Source organism: Ornithodoros turicata, chromosome 10 (assembly GCF_037126465.1).
Source record: "Ornithodoros turicata isolate Travis chromosome 10, ASM3712646v1, whole genome shotgun sequence".
NCBI lineage: Eukaryota > Metazoa > Arthropoda > Arachnida > Ixodida > Argasidae > Ornithodoros > Ornithodoros turicata.
The window spans coordinates 30,265,543-30,280,392 of record NC_088210.1 but is presented as its reverse complement, the minus strand read 5'-3'; the positions used below and the strand labels follow the sequence as shown (position 1 = coordinate 30,280,392).

The 14,850-nt window shown below is 45.5% G+C and overlaps 1 protein-coding gene and 1 long non-coding RNA gene across 2 annotated transcripts in view; one reads left to right on the top strand and one right to left on the bottom strand.

Annotated features, from left to right (window-relative positions):
- LOC135369845 (uncharacterized) overlaps positions 1-14,789 on the bottom strand; it is a 73,605-nt gene extending 58,816 nt beyond the window's left edge. The window contains exon 1 of the long non-coding RNA XR_010415133.1: positions 14,677-14,789. This is a non-coding gene — a long non-coding RNA (uncharacterized LOC135369845). The remainder of the gene's footprint in view (positions 1-14,676) is intronic.
- Positions 1-14,850, top strand: part of LOC135369839 (probable cationic amino acid transporter) — a 152,975-nt gene that overhangs the window by 80,384 nt on the left and 57,741 nt on the right. The window lies entirely within an intron of this gene.

The window sequence follows — 14,850 nt, the reverse complement described above, 5'->3', positions numbered from 1 at the left end:
TCTTTATGGAAAGCCATATGGAAGACATCCTTCGGAGAAATGGGGATGCAGTGTGAGAGGAAACGAGTCAAGTCACTGAAAACAAGTGCAGTGAAGCATCATTATAACGAACTCGATGTGACGGCGAACAGATTCGATATATGCGGTAATTCGATAAAAGCTGAAGCGAAAAAAAAAAAGCGGTGACAGTATAGCCTCCGAAGAGTGCTAGAATACCGCCGGGAGACTTCAAAGAAGTATACCAGCGAGCAAACGAACCTTGCTGGTGAGCGCGTTGGTAGCCTTTTAAATCACGTGTAAAATAAAAATGAAGGGTACCGCAGTACCCACCAGCTCGCAGTGTGCAAGAAGGCGAATCGGCAGGCTGGGACCTTTCGAGACCGAACCATTTTCCTCCTGCGGTACTTCCTTATCGGTCGCACCCGCTTATCGGCCACAACCCCTTCGGCAACAACAACCTTTTCCTTCTTTCGGAGCGGTGTCCGCTACGCGGCAGCACGGCGGTACTTAATGCATCCGAGAAAACGAGCTCTAGATTTACGATTAGCGTGGCTGCGGTGTTTCGTGATTAAGATGGATGCAAGGGGCCTCAATATTTGATGACCAAGGAGTGTTTCGGTTACACGTGCCTTTTACTGCTGTGCGGGTCAATGTGGGGTAATAAGTTTACTGGGCTGCTTTATTGGCTTCTTTTCCCCCGAGCTACAGGACTGCATCACGGCAACAGAACCGAGGAGACAATAAACATAGCAAAATAGATGGGACACAATATTTACGTCTCTGCGGTCTGTACGCCCTGTTTGTGTGAAGAGCCCGATGTCGCCGTTACGAGTGTGGCTTTTATCACGTTTTATGGATGCAGATTCGGTGCGTGCGACGGCTATATTCTCGGCTGAAGGAACGGATGTATTTCCCGCGCATAGTTAATAATAATAATATTTTCATCTCGTTTTCCTTTTATGCATCACCTCCTATATAGTACACAACATTACATAGGCTGCCCCCCTAAGCCCAAGGGGCTTGTGACACAGTGCCAGGCGTCAGCGGCGGTTACCGACAACATGAAAATTATAATACATGACATTGTTGTATATTACATAATTTACATGAAACCGACACGATTAACCTCAGACCAGTCCAGAGTAAAACAAATTAAATTAAAGCATCCGGCAACTGTCTTCTGACACAGGAAACAAACTTCACAAATAAGGCTACCTAAAATAGATTTCTTAAGTGTACTTAAATAATAATAATAATAATAATAATAGTAATAATAATAATAATTTATGGAATCATGAATGTGACTCGGGGCAGAGAAAAACAAGTCTCTCAACGTGCCTTTACTACAGTTGGGCCACTTTCAAATAAATAAATGGCTCCTGTTTTCCTACGACTCACGCCGCTCATACTGTTCTAGAAGGTAAACGCATACAGAAGATGTTTCTCCGAACGTGTCACAAGTCCGTTAAGAAATCTACTTGTTGAAAACTATATGGTCAACGGTTTCTATCTCTAGAGAGATTTTGCCAAACTTTTGAACGAAAAGAAACTAATTTCTTGAACTGAACTCTGAAATTTGCCAAGTTAAAGTAAGCTTTTCTTGCCAGAACCAGAAAGCGTGTTATGCATTTACCAAAATTCATCCGAAAATACGCTACGTAGTGCAATGTTAACGCCTCGAAAAAATGTGCGAATGTGGTTGCACGACAAGTGTGATTACTGGGCCGCGCTCTTCTCTTTCTATATTCCCTTCTCACTGTTGCTGTAGGTAAACTGTGGCCCTGTAGCTGTAAAACTCAGTAAAACGTAAGACGTAGACGCAAGTACATAAGGCGCAGTAAAATACAGTTTGAAATGTACGATCAAGAAGCTCACACTAGTTTTTCAATTTATTGTATAACGGAAACTAGCTCGTACTTGAATGGCTATGGTAGCCACTTCATCAGTGACATGGTTTAGTATTGATCCACGTCGTCTAACTTATCTTTATTCGTGCTCTTCCTTCTCGTGGTGGTGGTGACAACATTGTGTGTTGCAATCAGAGGTCCGTACTTGCTCCTCATGCTCACGACGCGTGCTCATCTGAGCAGGCATGTTCATGACTGTGTTTTGCAGAGGTCTGATTGCAATTATACGCGCTACGCAGGATTGTACGTAAGTCAACTTCTCCACGTAGCTAAGAAGCTTTGCAGCCAAAGCACGCTTTACAGGAGCAGGCCAACAGGTGGTGGTGGTGGTGGTGAAAGAGCTCGCCGTTGTCGGCCTCACAGAGGTGTCACAGGTGTCACGTCACGATTGACGTCCTTGGGGAATGTGCGTCCTGGGCCGGCTTCTAAGGGAACTGCGCCGGCGTATGTCTGAAAGAAGTCTGAGGAAAACCCAGGAAAAACCCCGGACAGCACAGCCGGCACCGGTATCGAACCCGGGTACCTCCCAGTCTCGACGTGACACGGGTAGCACGCTAACCACTGGGCCACGCGAGCCCTCTCGTTCTCCTGATCATGTAACATCGTTCCATCCGCAGAAACACCACGCAATTCTTTTTTTTTTTTTTCATTTTCGTATTAGCGCCGCGAAGCAACTGTGGCCATGAGCGGCGTACAGACGTCGACAGATGGAGAGAGGGCAGCAGGAAGGAGTGGGGGACAGAGGGGGTTAGTAAGCGTCCTGGGCCGACTTCAGGTAAAACTGTGCCGACATTAGTCTGAAAGTCTCTTCTGCTTCTAGAAACCAAGTTACAATAAAACAACAACTCCTCTATCGAAAGGATACCGTATCTTTTTGTATCTAAATTTATCAGATGATGCTGATCTGCAACCGACGCATAAAGAAGGTTTGCTTCACTCCATCCTACATTTTGCTTCTTCATCTAACGCTTCCCGTTTTATCCCTTTCTTAACCTTTCAATCCACAACGCGCTTTATTCCATTTCCATTACGCCATGCATGCAGGAAGCGACGACGTGAGCGCCGAGTTGATGTCCTCTGTCACGCCCCAGCGAGCGCTGAATAAATTCGCAGTCTCCGGCGCCGCAAGGAACCCAGACAGGCAACCCTGGGAAAGGCAGCTACGCGTCGTCTGCCCGCTATAGCGAGCGCACGAGCTACGAAAATATGCGAGATAATGTTCCACCGCGCACACCAGACATCTCCGAGGATTCTTTCATTATTAACATGTTTTGCGCGGACGACGGGGGGTGTTCGGATACGCACGGAGTCTTCCTCTTGTTTTCGCGCGTAAGGTTCCAGAGTGAAAAACACTGCTTGGTATGATGATGACGATGATGACGATGATGATGATGGTGGTGGTGGTGATGATGATGGTAGGAGATAAAATATGGAAATGTGAGCCAGTTCACCGCGGGACAAGCTACTCCAGATCTAGTAGAGAGAGAGAGAAAAAAAGAAGGGGGAAACATCGTCTATAAAGACGAGAACGAGCGCTGTGAGCGCTTCTGTTAAAGGAAAATTTATTAAACTCAAGAACGGAATAAGAACTGCTACTTCCCACGTTAGTTGACGTACACCTTACATACACATATGCTTACAAACCACTCTAGATCCACTACTTCACACTTCCTTACATATATACATACAAACATACATACATACATACAAACATACATACAGTACTCCCTAAGACCACCACCCTAGATGTCTGCGATTATGTACAGTATGGAATGCAGTGCATAATAAGTAGGAATATATACACAGGTGCAGAGTATTTACAGGGCAAATAAGAGCACGTGAATGACGTTCATGGGGGCGCACCAGAGACGGTCACACACCCATTGTGATACAAGATCGAGGGGTGATACCATTTGCGCGCGAACCCCTGCACACCTAAAGCGAGTAGTTCGTGCTGTAACACTTTGGTGAGCAAAACGCGCACGTTGCGAACCAACAAGAAGATAGGCGTCGTCCGCTGACGTCGGGCCACAGCAGAACAACGAGCTTTCCACAGCACAGAAGCACCACACGCGGTGAGCAATACACTTAGCCGATGTGGCCACCTACGGTCGAACTGTACAGGACACAAGATGCGTGTGGACCGCCTGACTATGCTCCAGAACGTACGAGCAACGTGACACTCGAAGATGACATGCTGATTAGTCTCCTGGTGCGTACAATATGGACAAATGTCTGACGTTGTTACATTCCACGTGTGGAGACGATCACGAGTAGGCTGGATTCCCCAGGCAAAGCTCCACATGACGTCTCGTAGAAATCCAAGCAGAGAGGCGCATACAGTTGCCCACGATATGTTTGCCGCTTGCTCCATTCGTCTTCGCACACCGTCACATGTTGTGACACTGTTCTGTAACACCTTCTTTGCCATGGAAGAGGCTGAAGCAGATGCCAAGCTGCGGACGGGGACAATGGACGACAGTTTTTGGTGATATGCGCGAACGGCTGCATGGAAACGCTGAGGTACCACTGCTGCTTGCGCATCAACGGCCACGTGCAGGAATTCACTCAGAAACGGCGCCATCCAGTAGGTTAACAATACCTTAGAAGGGGTGTCATCGTCGCTAAAGAGACTTCGTAAGGTCGTACTCAGGGCGATTCCACGGTTCATAAGACCGAAGTCTGGCAAATTCACGCCGCCAACAGATTCGTCAAATGACAACACTGCACGTGCTATAGGCCCTCTTCGTTTCTTCCAAAAGAAAGAAAGAAAACATGAATGAATCCGGACCACAACTGCTTGTGGGGCTATTGAGATGTGGCTCAGATGCCACAAACGGCCTGATAAAATACACCGGAGAAGGTACGTTCGCTCTCGGTAAGAAAGTTCGTAGGGCGAGGCAGCTTCACATTTTGCTCGCAGCTCTTCAAGGGCCCTTGTCCAATTGTCAGCCGTAGGCCCACGATTGTCAAACACAACACCGAGTATCTTCAGCGAAGTGGCGTGCTGGAAGGGGAGAGACAGGTACTGCGCAGGATTCCCGAGGGGCATGAGCCTGGTCTTCTGGTAGTTCAGGGCACCCCCAGACACCGCAGCATAGGACTCGTACACACGCAATGCTTCGAATGCAGAGTCAACATCACGTAGAAGAACCGTTACATCATCAGCGTAGGCAGTCACCTTCCACTCGCCTGATTGTGGGAGAGGGAAACCACGGATCCCCGAATTCGTGTCAATGTTCCAGAGGAATGGGTCAATTACCAGGGTAAACAAAGCAGGCGAAAGAGGGCAGCCTTGACGCACTCCTCTTGAAACAGGGAATTCTCTCGAAAACCTTTGCAAGATGTACAAGGAACTACGATGGTTGCGGTAAAGGTGTTTGATTGCATTGCAGATCCATTCAGGGAAGCCATATGTCTCAAGCACAGCGAACATGTAACAATGGGCCACACGGTCAAACGCCTTCTTCTGGTCAAGGGACAACAGGGACCCATCCGATATTCGCATGGACACGTAGGGTAGCATATCTCTCAAACCTGATAGTGTATCATACATTGTTCGCCCTGGTACAGTGCAGGTCTGGGAATGGTGCACCACAGAAGGAAGAACGCTCTGAATTCGACAGGACAAGATAGATAGAGCGCTTCTTGGTATGCTGTTACATTGCGCCTGTTACGCATCAGAATGTTGCCTTAGTATAGGCGGTTTTAAAATAAGCTACCCAAGCGCGTCGTAGCACCCAAATAAATACGGGGTCGTCACCGCGCATTGCGCAAAACATCGTTTGGGTCCCGGACATGCACACGCTGACGACCCTTCATTTCTTTGGGGCTTGGGTATATCCGCACGTACAGATAGTGTGTTTTTTTTTTAAGTATATTTCGCATATATGCATTAGGGGTCAGTAATTAGTCGTCGAGCAGTTCAACGTTGAAAACTACAAGTTATCATATTACGTATTACATGTTAGCATATTACATGTAGCTTAGCATATTACATTATATATACACTTAGCATGTTACATGTAATGAGCTGGGGTATAGACCAACTGAAGTGTGACAATTAACGTAACTTCGTAAGTGCCACAAAAAGGCGCACGCCTCTTGCTTTCGACAAATCAGGGGAAAGAATGCGTTATTCGGTCTAACGGTTGGCTAGAGGAGCGTGCTATGCGGTGAAGTTCTGTTTTAGGAAACGTCACGACTACATCGCAGGGGTGGTCCGTGCGTCCTTGGCCGACTTTACTTTGGCATGAGGTGGGGGGGGGGAGCGAAATAGCGCGCCGTTGCTGGCCACACACGAGTGGGCATCGTCACGGCTATAGCAAAAAAAGAAAAGAACACGAATAAAAAAGAAGAACTTCACCACATGGCACGCTCCTAGCCAACCATCATCCCGAGTGACACCGTCCTTTCCCATGATTTGCTGAAAGCGGGGGGCGCACGCCATTTTTGTGGCAATATGCAGTTCATAATTGCACAAAAAATGGCGTACGCCCCGTTGTCTAGGTGCGTGCTATGCGGTGAAGCTCTGTTTTTAGAGTGTAGGCATTGCCAGTCCGATACTTTTACTCCGCGAAGGCGTAAGAAGCTTATCTGTTCCGCGCGAAACTTCACCCGAAAAAAAAAAGAAAAAAAAACGATTTGCGCCTTGTGGTGTCTGCTACGGAGAACAAGGGAACAAAAACTTCCCTTTATCGGTCTTCTTCTTCTTTATCGGTCTTCTTCTTCTTCTTTATCGGTCTTCTTCTTCTTCTTTATCGGTCTTCTTCTTCTTTATCGGTCTTCTTCTTCTTCTTCTTTATCGGTCTTCTTCTGCGGCCAACTCGCGAAAACTATACCGTAAAAACTTTCCCACACCGTCCATTTGGAGCAGCAGAGGCGCGGGGCGTATTTGGCCATAGGAAAATTCGAGCGATTCATTCAAATCGAGAGGCCTGGCAGCCCTGTTACGGTCTGTCGCCCAGCGCTATACTGAGATCATTCCCTGCTTGGAAATCGACTCGAATGCGAGAAAACAGAGTACCGCGGGCAAAGATGAAACAACAATAAAACACCTGCCATCCTTAAAAGCAATACATAATAACAGTAGCAACAAAGAAAAAAAACTCCCGTCACAGCGCACAGAGAAGTGTACCGAGCTGCTCTTTTCTGAAGCAACCGATTTATAACGCTCCCAGCCTTTATATATATATAAACATACACGACGTTCGGTATTCCTGGCCTTCCTGTATATGTATATGTGTAACCCGTGTTTCGGTCTGGGGCGTTACAGCCCGTATTTGAATATCTGGTCAGGAGACTTTTCTTCTTTTTCCTGGTGTGGGCCGTAAAACATAGACAACCCTGAACAAAGGGTCGACCGGTTCGTTGGTTTAGTGGAAGGCAAAAAGTAAAATGGAACAAAGGATCGACTTTTTACCATGATTCGACGTCTTCTCTTTATATGAAGTGACAAATTTTGTTGTTGAATTCGATCTCGATCTGACGGGCACGTTGTACCTTCTTTCTTTTTTTTTTTTTTTTAGCACTGGTTGTAAAATATTTTTGTGCCTAGGACAAGCGGGATTCGATGTTCTTGTATGCGGCGAGTTTTTTTCTTTCTTCTTTTTTTTTTTTTTTGAATGATAAGATGGCGCATAGGGATATCATCCTTAGCCGCGTGATGTCGCAGACATGATTTGCGCAATAAATCAAAGTCCGTAAATAAAACGAAGGATATTGCGGCAGCGGTCTATGAAGATAAGTAAATGATCAGTCACATGGCATGAGTGGGTCAAAAAGAAAAAGATAACTGAGAAATTTGGCACCACCAACGTGGAAGCCTCCTGCGTGGCACAGTAGTATATGGAATCACATGGAGGTTTAGCAATCACGTACTTCTTTTTCTATTCGGCTTTTAAACTAATGTAATCTGTCTATTGTGCGCATTCTGTAACACTGACACAAAATGAAAAAGAAAGAACAAAAAAAAAAAGGGTGTCAGGACAAGCACTATGTAATCATTTCTTCGTTCGTTGCATTCACGTCCTTCAATGAGGCTTGTGCAGTGACGTCACGTTTGGTCACGTGACATTGAACAACATATTTCCGCACCGGAGTAATAGTAGGAGGGCATGCCGGGAGTCGTTGCGCTATGCGTGCAGTTACACCTCAGACCACGGCATGATCATTCAAAGCTTCTTTTTCAGTGTTACGGAATACGTCAATAATATACAACCAAAAAAAGGCACTGCGCTACTTCCAATGGTTTTCCAAGCTCCCCACCCTACACCCCTATACCAGCCACACCCCTACACATACTACAACAACCCCGTAAAAATTTCTTATATAAACTTTATATGTATATAACACATGACAGTACAGCTATAGATTACACGGAGCAACACGACCCGGACGATATTTCAGCATTCCCACGAAGATTAAATACCTTTGGACGCCTTAATCCATCAAGTAAAATTCGCCATCTCAGCAACTCGCAGAATCGCGGACAGCACGCGAGTGCTACTCAGGTATTCTTCCAGTATATCATAAAATAAATTATTCCGGATCCTTAAGACAGGTCAGCAAATTACGCTCGTCAGAGTGTGAAGGAACCCGAGCAGTTTCACGCGGTGGGTCTTGACAAACTGTGGCTGCAGTGGAAGTGACAAGTTGCGTACACAGTGAGCTCCATGTCCGCTAACATATAATCAGGGTAGACGCGCTAGTGAGTCGATGATAAACGTTGCAGCTTTTTCACTGGTCCAGTAATCGACGCAGACAGGAGTCTTATTCTGCGGAGTGCTCTGCAGAATATCCCTGTTGGTTTCATTAATAAGGCTTAAGCCCGGGGGTCATTGTGCACGGCTTGTCATCGTTTTCTTTCTCTGAGTGATTTGTCATTACCAAAAGAAAAAGGAAAGAGAAAAGAAACCGACGTAGCATGATTTTTTTTAAAATCATATTTCTTTTTTTGTATATTTTTAGAAATTGCGCTGCGAAGCGACTAGTTTTGCATTCTAGAAAGTAGATAAAAGTAAATGACAAGCCCGCGAGATAAGGTAAAAAGAATGACGATTAATCGGTTACAAGCATATGAATAATTTAATTACGAGACTTTCGTGCAGTAGTCTGCACTTCTTCAGGTAACCCCATCTCATCGACATCATTTATTGTTGCTGTTGTTGTTTCAGGTAACAAAATACATGGTGCAGCGAGACTTTAAACATGGTCAGCAGTTTGCCATCTGAGGTTTTTGTATAACCCTTGCACACTTTCTCCCTCTCTCTTTCTTCTCCCCCCCCCCCCCGTTTTTTCATGAGTTGACCATGTATAAAGTCTCGCTGCACCATGTTTTTTTCGTTTCCTGAAGAAGTGCAGACTACTGCGCCGGAAGTCTCGTAATTAAATTATTCCTGCTTCTAACTGGTTAATCATCATTCTAGAAAGTGTTCGAGTTCGAAAATTTCCAACTATGCCTGAATGAAAGTGCTTGTACTTCTAAAGTATACAAGTGCTGTCGTTATATCGTCATAGTGAAGAGCTAAACTGCAATGTCTCTGGGGTTGTACCCGGTCATTCATACATAATGATAAACGGAACGCAGCCAGGGACACGGACGAGGAAGTGCACAAACGAACTGCTGACTCTCAACTAACAGAAGTTTACTTGCAACACACATTTAAATGCAAAAAACAAGACACAAGGAATGTGACAACCCTTATCACAATATCAAAACAGAAAAACTAGCTGCTCAACACATGATGGTTGCGATCCGGGCACGTTCCAAGATATTCCATTTCGGCTGATAAGAGTGACAATGACGGTGTGCTAACACAGTGATCTTCCTCTGACTTTGTAATCAAGAAGGTCTCCAGAATTTCGCGAGCAACACGCGTTTTGAACCCACCCTCTATTGTGGTATTATTCAAAAGGGGGGAGCACCCACAGGTCCTGCAGTGAAGAGCCAGGTGTCCTGATGGAGTGGTGCTTCTGACCAACGCCCTATGTTCGTTCAGTCTAGTGTTAATGCAGCGCCCAGTCTGGCCTATGTAAACCCTCCCGCATGTTAACGGAATGCGATATACCACATTCTGCCGGCATTCAACCGAGGCATTCTTGTGCGAAATCTGGCATCCCCTTTTTGTAGAAGAACCATTCACCTTACCACAAAGAGTTATTAACTTAACTGGCGCTGAGAGGACCACAGGTACTCTATGTCTCTCTCCCACTTTTTTCAAGTTGTGTGACATAGTGTGTACATAAGGTATGGACACCGGTCGACCAGGTAACCTATCGTGCTTACTCTTGGCCACACCTTTTACCTTAGCCAAGAGTGTTTCAGAAATTTCATACAGGATTCCTATTGGGTAACCCCCTTCGCATAGCCTCATCACTTGTGCTGCAAAACTGTCATGGACATGGTGCTCGCATGACCTGTCCAAAGCAGCCCCAAGGGACGCTGAGGCGATGGCCCTTTTTACAACTTTTGAGTGGCACGAGTCGAAGGGCAGAACCGCCTTTTTAGACCTGGGACAGTATGTCCAGCATACATGATAGGGAGATATCGTTAAGCGTAGGTCAAGGAACTGTAGGCAGGCTGCTCTAGGCATCTCAAATGTAAACCTCATGCCCCTTGAATGCAACCTAAAAACATCTAAGAAATCATTCTCAGATATTTGCGGTGAACAACAATCATTCTGCCAGTACAAAATCAAAAAGTCATCGACATACCTAAAAATGCGGTATCTGCACCTGCCCTCAAGTGCCCCACTCACCAATCTGTCAAAATCAGCCAAGAAAATTTGGCAAACAATGGGCGAAACCCTGGACCCAATTGGGGTGCCACCTTTTTGCACCAACAGTTTTTCATCTTCCTTGATGATAGTGGAAGACAGGTAAGTCCGTAGTAAATCGATGAACGCTGTCACAGGGATGCCCGCATTATTTTGAAAACGGACAGGGTCAGACCGCTCAATGGCATCTTGCACAGATGAAATCAAGGCATTTTGTGGAATCGAATAAAAGAGGTCCTCAACGTCTATAGAAAACATGCTCACGTCAACATTGCCCTCATTCTGCAAGAACTCGATAACCGGCAACGAGTTATCAATAGCAAAGGGGTCCTGAACGTCAAGCTGCTTGAGCTGCTGCAGAAGAAAGGTGCTCACACTCCGTTGCCAAGTGCCTCTTTCCGAAACAATTGCTCTAAAAGGCACTCCTTCCTTGTGTGTCTTCGCTGTATAGAAAACTCCCAAAAAATGTTTTGACGAAGACTTCACACGGCGACACAAGTTGTCCAGGTTGTTGTCCCTGCACAATTCTAGCACAGCCTTATAAGTGTCCCTAGCTTCCCGTTGTCCCTAGCTTCCCAATAGGAATCCTGTATGAAATTTCTGAAACACTCTTGGCTAAGGTAAAAGGTGTGGCCAAGAGTAAGCACGATAGGTTACCTGGTCGACCGGTGTCCATACCTTATGTACACACTATGTCACACAACTTGAAAAAAGTGGGAGAGAGACATAGAGTACCTGTGGTCCTCTCAGCGCCAGTTAAGTTAATAACTCTTTGTGGTAAGGTGAATGGTTCTTCTACAAAAAGGGGATGCCAGATTTCGCACAAGAATGCCTCGGTTGAATGCCGGCAGAATGTGGTATATCGCATTCCGTTAACATGCGGGAGGGTTTACATAGGCCAGACTGGGCGCTGCATTAACACTAGACTGAACGAACATAGGGCGTTGGTCAGAAGCACCACTCCATCAGGACACCTGGCTCTTCACTGCAGGACCTGTGGGTGCTCCCCCCTTTTGAATAATACCACAATAGAGGGTGGGTTCAAAACGCGTGTTGCTCGCGAAATTCTGGAGACCTTCTTGATTACAAAGTCAGAGGAAGATCACTGTGTTAGCACACCGTCATTGTCACTCTTATCAGCCGAAATGGAATATCTTGGAACGTGCCCGGATCGCAACCATCATGTGTTGAGCAGCTAGTTTTTCTGTTTTGATATTGTGATAAGGGTTGTCACATTCCTTGTGTCTTGTTTTTTGCATTTAAATGTGTGTTGCAAGTAAACTTCTGTTAGTTGAGAGTCAGCAGTTCGTTTGTGCACTTCCTCGTCCGTGTCCCTGGCTGCGTTCCGTTTATCATTATGTACAGTTACCAACTACCCCGCATTTCTACGCTCGTTCGGTCATTCATAAGTCCGTACACAAAGCAATCTTGTTTATGTCATTGTTTGCCCGGTAACGAATATACCGTAAAAAGAGACAGAGAGAATACGGGTCAACACGACGAAATGCCAATCTAGTGGGACGAATAGTTCGGATTTTAGAAAAATCGAAGTTTGCTGGACGGCCACATTTCGGACACAAGCCAGTTTCCTATCGCAGTACACATTTTTTTTTTTTCTGAGTTTCTTTACGCTTGGAGCCATAGCCTCACATTTCGCCCTATGCGTTCTACAAACTGCACTAATGATCGTGTACAAATCAAAAGCGCATCTTGAGACTAACGTAGTATGAGACTAACGTAGTATGAGTCTTGAGACTAACGTAGACATAACGGCATTTCTCGAACGACCTTTCTTGACACAGGTACGCGGTGATCGACTCTCACTGAGTGTAAAAACTATACCATAGTATAACACTACATCTTGTTACGCAAAAGCGCCTGGTTCTAAAAGCACCACAGCTCTTCGTGAAGGACGACGACAAAGCCCGACTAGTTTGTGACGTATCATGACAAAGCCCTCGGGCTAGTCTCTTATTTGAAATCTAATCATTTTGGAGTCCTATAATCAAGACTATACACATCTGGGAACCACGATCACATCCGCACAAAGCACTCCTGGCCCCCGCAGCGTACCTGCAATAAAGTGTTTCCCTTCTTTTGTCTTTTTCAAAAAACACGAAATTAATTCTGTCCTGAGCTTGACATAACAGAGCCTTTGAAGATTTACGAGAATTACGCCGCGACGAAATATAATTAACGAGAAGCTGAGGGCTTGAGAAAAAAAAGCGTACTTGAATAGAATTAAATGACAGTTTGCTATAGACTGTAAAGTCAACGAAGTCCTGTTTTGTCGTTTTACTTTGAAGAGACTTAGGTAGAGCTCTAGTATAAGAGGGTATTGCATAGATTATGTAGTGCGAGAGGTTCAGAAGAGCGGGTAATTCACTCAATTAATTCCGTTTTGTGTTTTGACGTCATAGCGACCACGTTTGTGCCATCGAAGCTTGGTTGCGAAATATTTACTAATTATTCTAATTAATTCGGTGATTAATTTCTACTCCTGCAATAACTCAATCATTGTTTTTTGTTTTTGTTTTTTTTTACTTCAGAGTCTATTGTACATGACTGTGGGTTCAGAAGAATCGAATTCTCCAGTCTATAATCCTTTCCGGGGTCGATTACTGTACTTCGGGACGAGCTGCACTTCTTTATGTGCGAATATTTGCGTTTGTTTATGTTAATGTTGCGAATGTTTATGTGCGAGCAGCTCTTATTATGTGCGAATACTATTGGGAATATCTGTATACATTTGGGCGACGAAACAAGTCCACCTCTCTTTCGAACTTTTCAAGTTCTCGACGCGCATACGCAAAGTGGCGCTCAACGCGGAACATCAATCAATCATTTTTATTTTTATTCGTTCATACAATACACACAATTGACATAGAATTGAAGGAACCAGGGGGAAAATCCCGGTTAACATTAAAGCCAGATTTTCAAAATTTTTGGTCACGTGAACTTGACACTCGGGGACTCGCGACTTAACGATGCTCACGAGCGCTGCTTTCACAACGCCATCTACTGAATAGATATTTCCCAATCACACGCAGTATCCAGGGAAATATTGTTCGCTGCGTGACCGTCATGAATTCTTGCGTCGGAGCTAGTGGTAGCTTTGTAGTATAGCTTTGAGTCCTTGAGTCAGAGGAATAGCAAGCCGACCTTCGGTCAGGCTGACCTTTCCGAAATAAACGTATATCCCCCCCCCCCTTTTGAGTTCTTTCCGAGTTAGGCCGCCTACCCACGTGAGGCAAAAGCGCGAGGTATCGCGCATGGGGGGGGGGCGGCTTTTGATTCGAAGAGAGAGGGGGCGTACGCATTTTTGTGTCAATTTTCATATATCCAAATTGCCACAAAAAGGCGTACGCCCACCCTTCTCTTCGAATCAGAAGCGATAAGCATATCCTTCGCGGCAATGGTTGGCGCACAGCGTGCTATGAGGTGAAGTTATGTTTTTAGTGTGTACGAATGATAAGGTTACGACTACTAATAAGGTGAGCGAGGGGGACGTACGCCTTTTTGTAGCAATTTGGATGTATGATAATTGCTTTTACCACCCTTTTACATCCTTTATAATACGCTATGTTGACCTAGGTGGTAACTATAGAAGTTACCACCTTTTCACACCCTTTTTTCTTAAAGTGCCGTTGTTGGGAGGCTAGCACTCTTTCTTGCCGCGCAGCGGCAGCCCGCAGGCGGTTTTTGCACATGTGTCTCACATGTGGGTACTAAGGAACGCACACTCTTAGAAATGAACTTCACCGCATAGCACGCTCCTGCCAAACCATCATTTGGAATGATATCGTTATCTGCCCTGATTTGTTGAAAATGGGAGGCGTACGCCCTTTTTTGTGACAATTATGAACGGAATGCGTGTCACAAAAAGGCGTACGCCTCCCGTTCTCAACAAATCAGGGCAGATTACGATATCATTCGAGATGATGGTTGGCTAGGAGCGTGCTATGAGGTGAAGTTCATTTTTAAGAGCGTACCGTTTACCGTCCTTGGCGGGAGGTGAACGATGGTGTCAACTTACAGGCTTCTTCAGATGCACTGACGTCAGCCAGTACGAGTAGACATGTGCACCACTGTGCTCACAAAGCATGTGCGACGATTCTACCTGCAAAAGACAAGAGCCCGCGTCAAGACCTGAGTGTAAACTTATT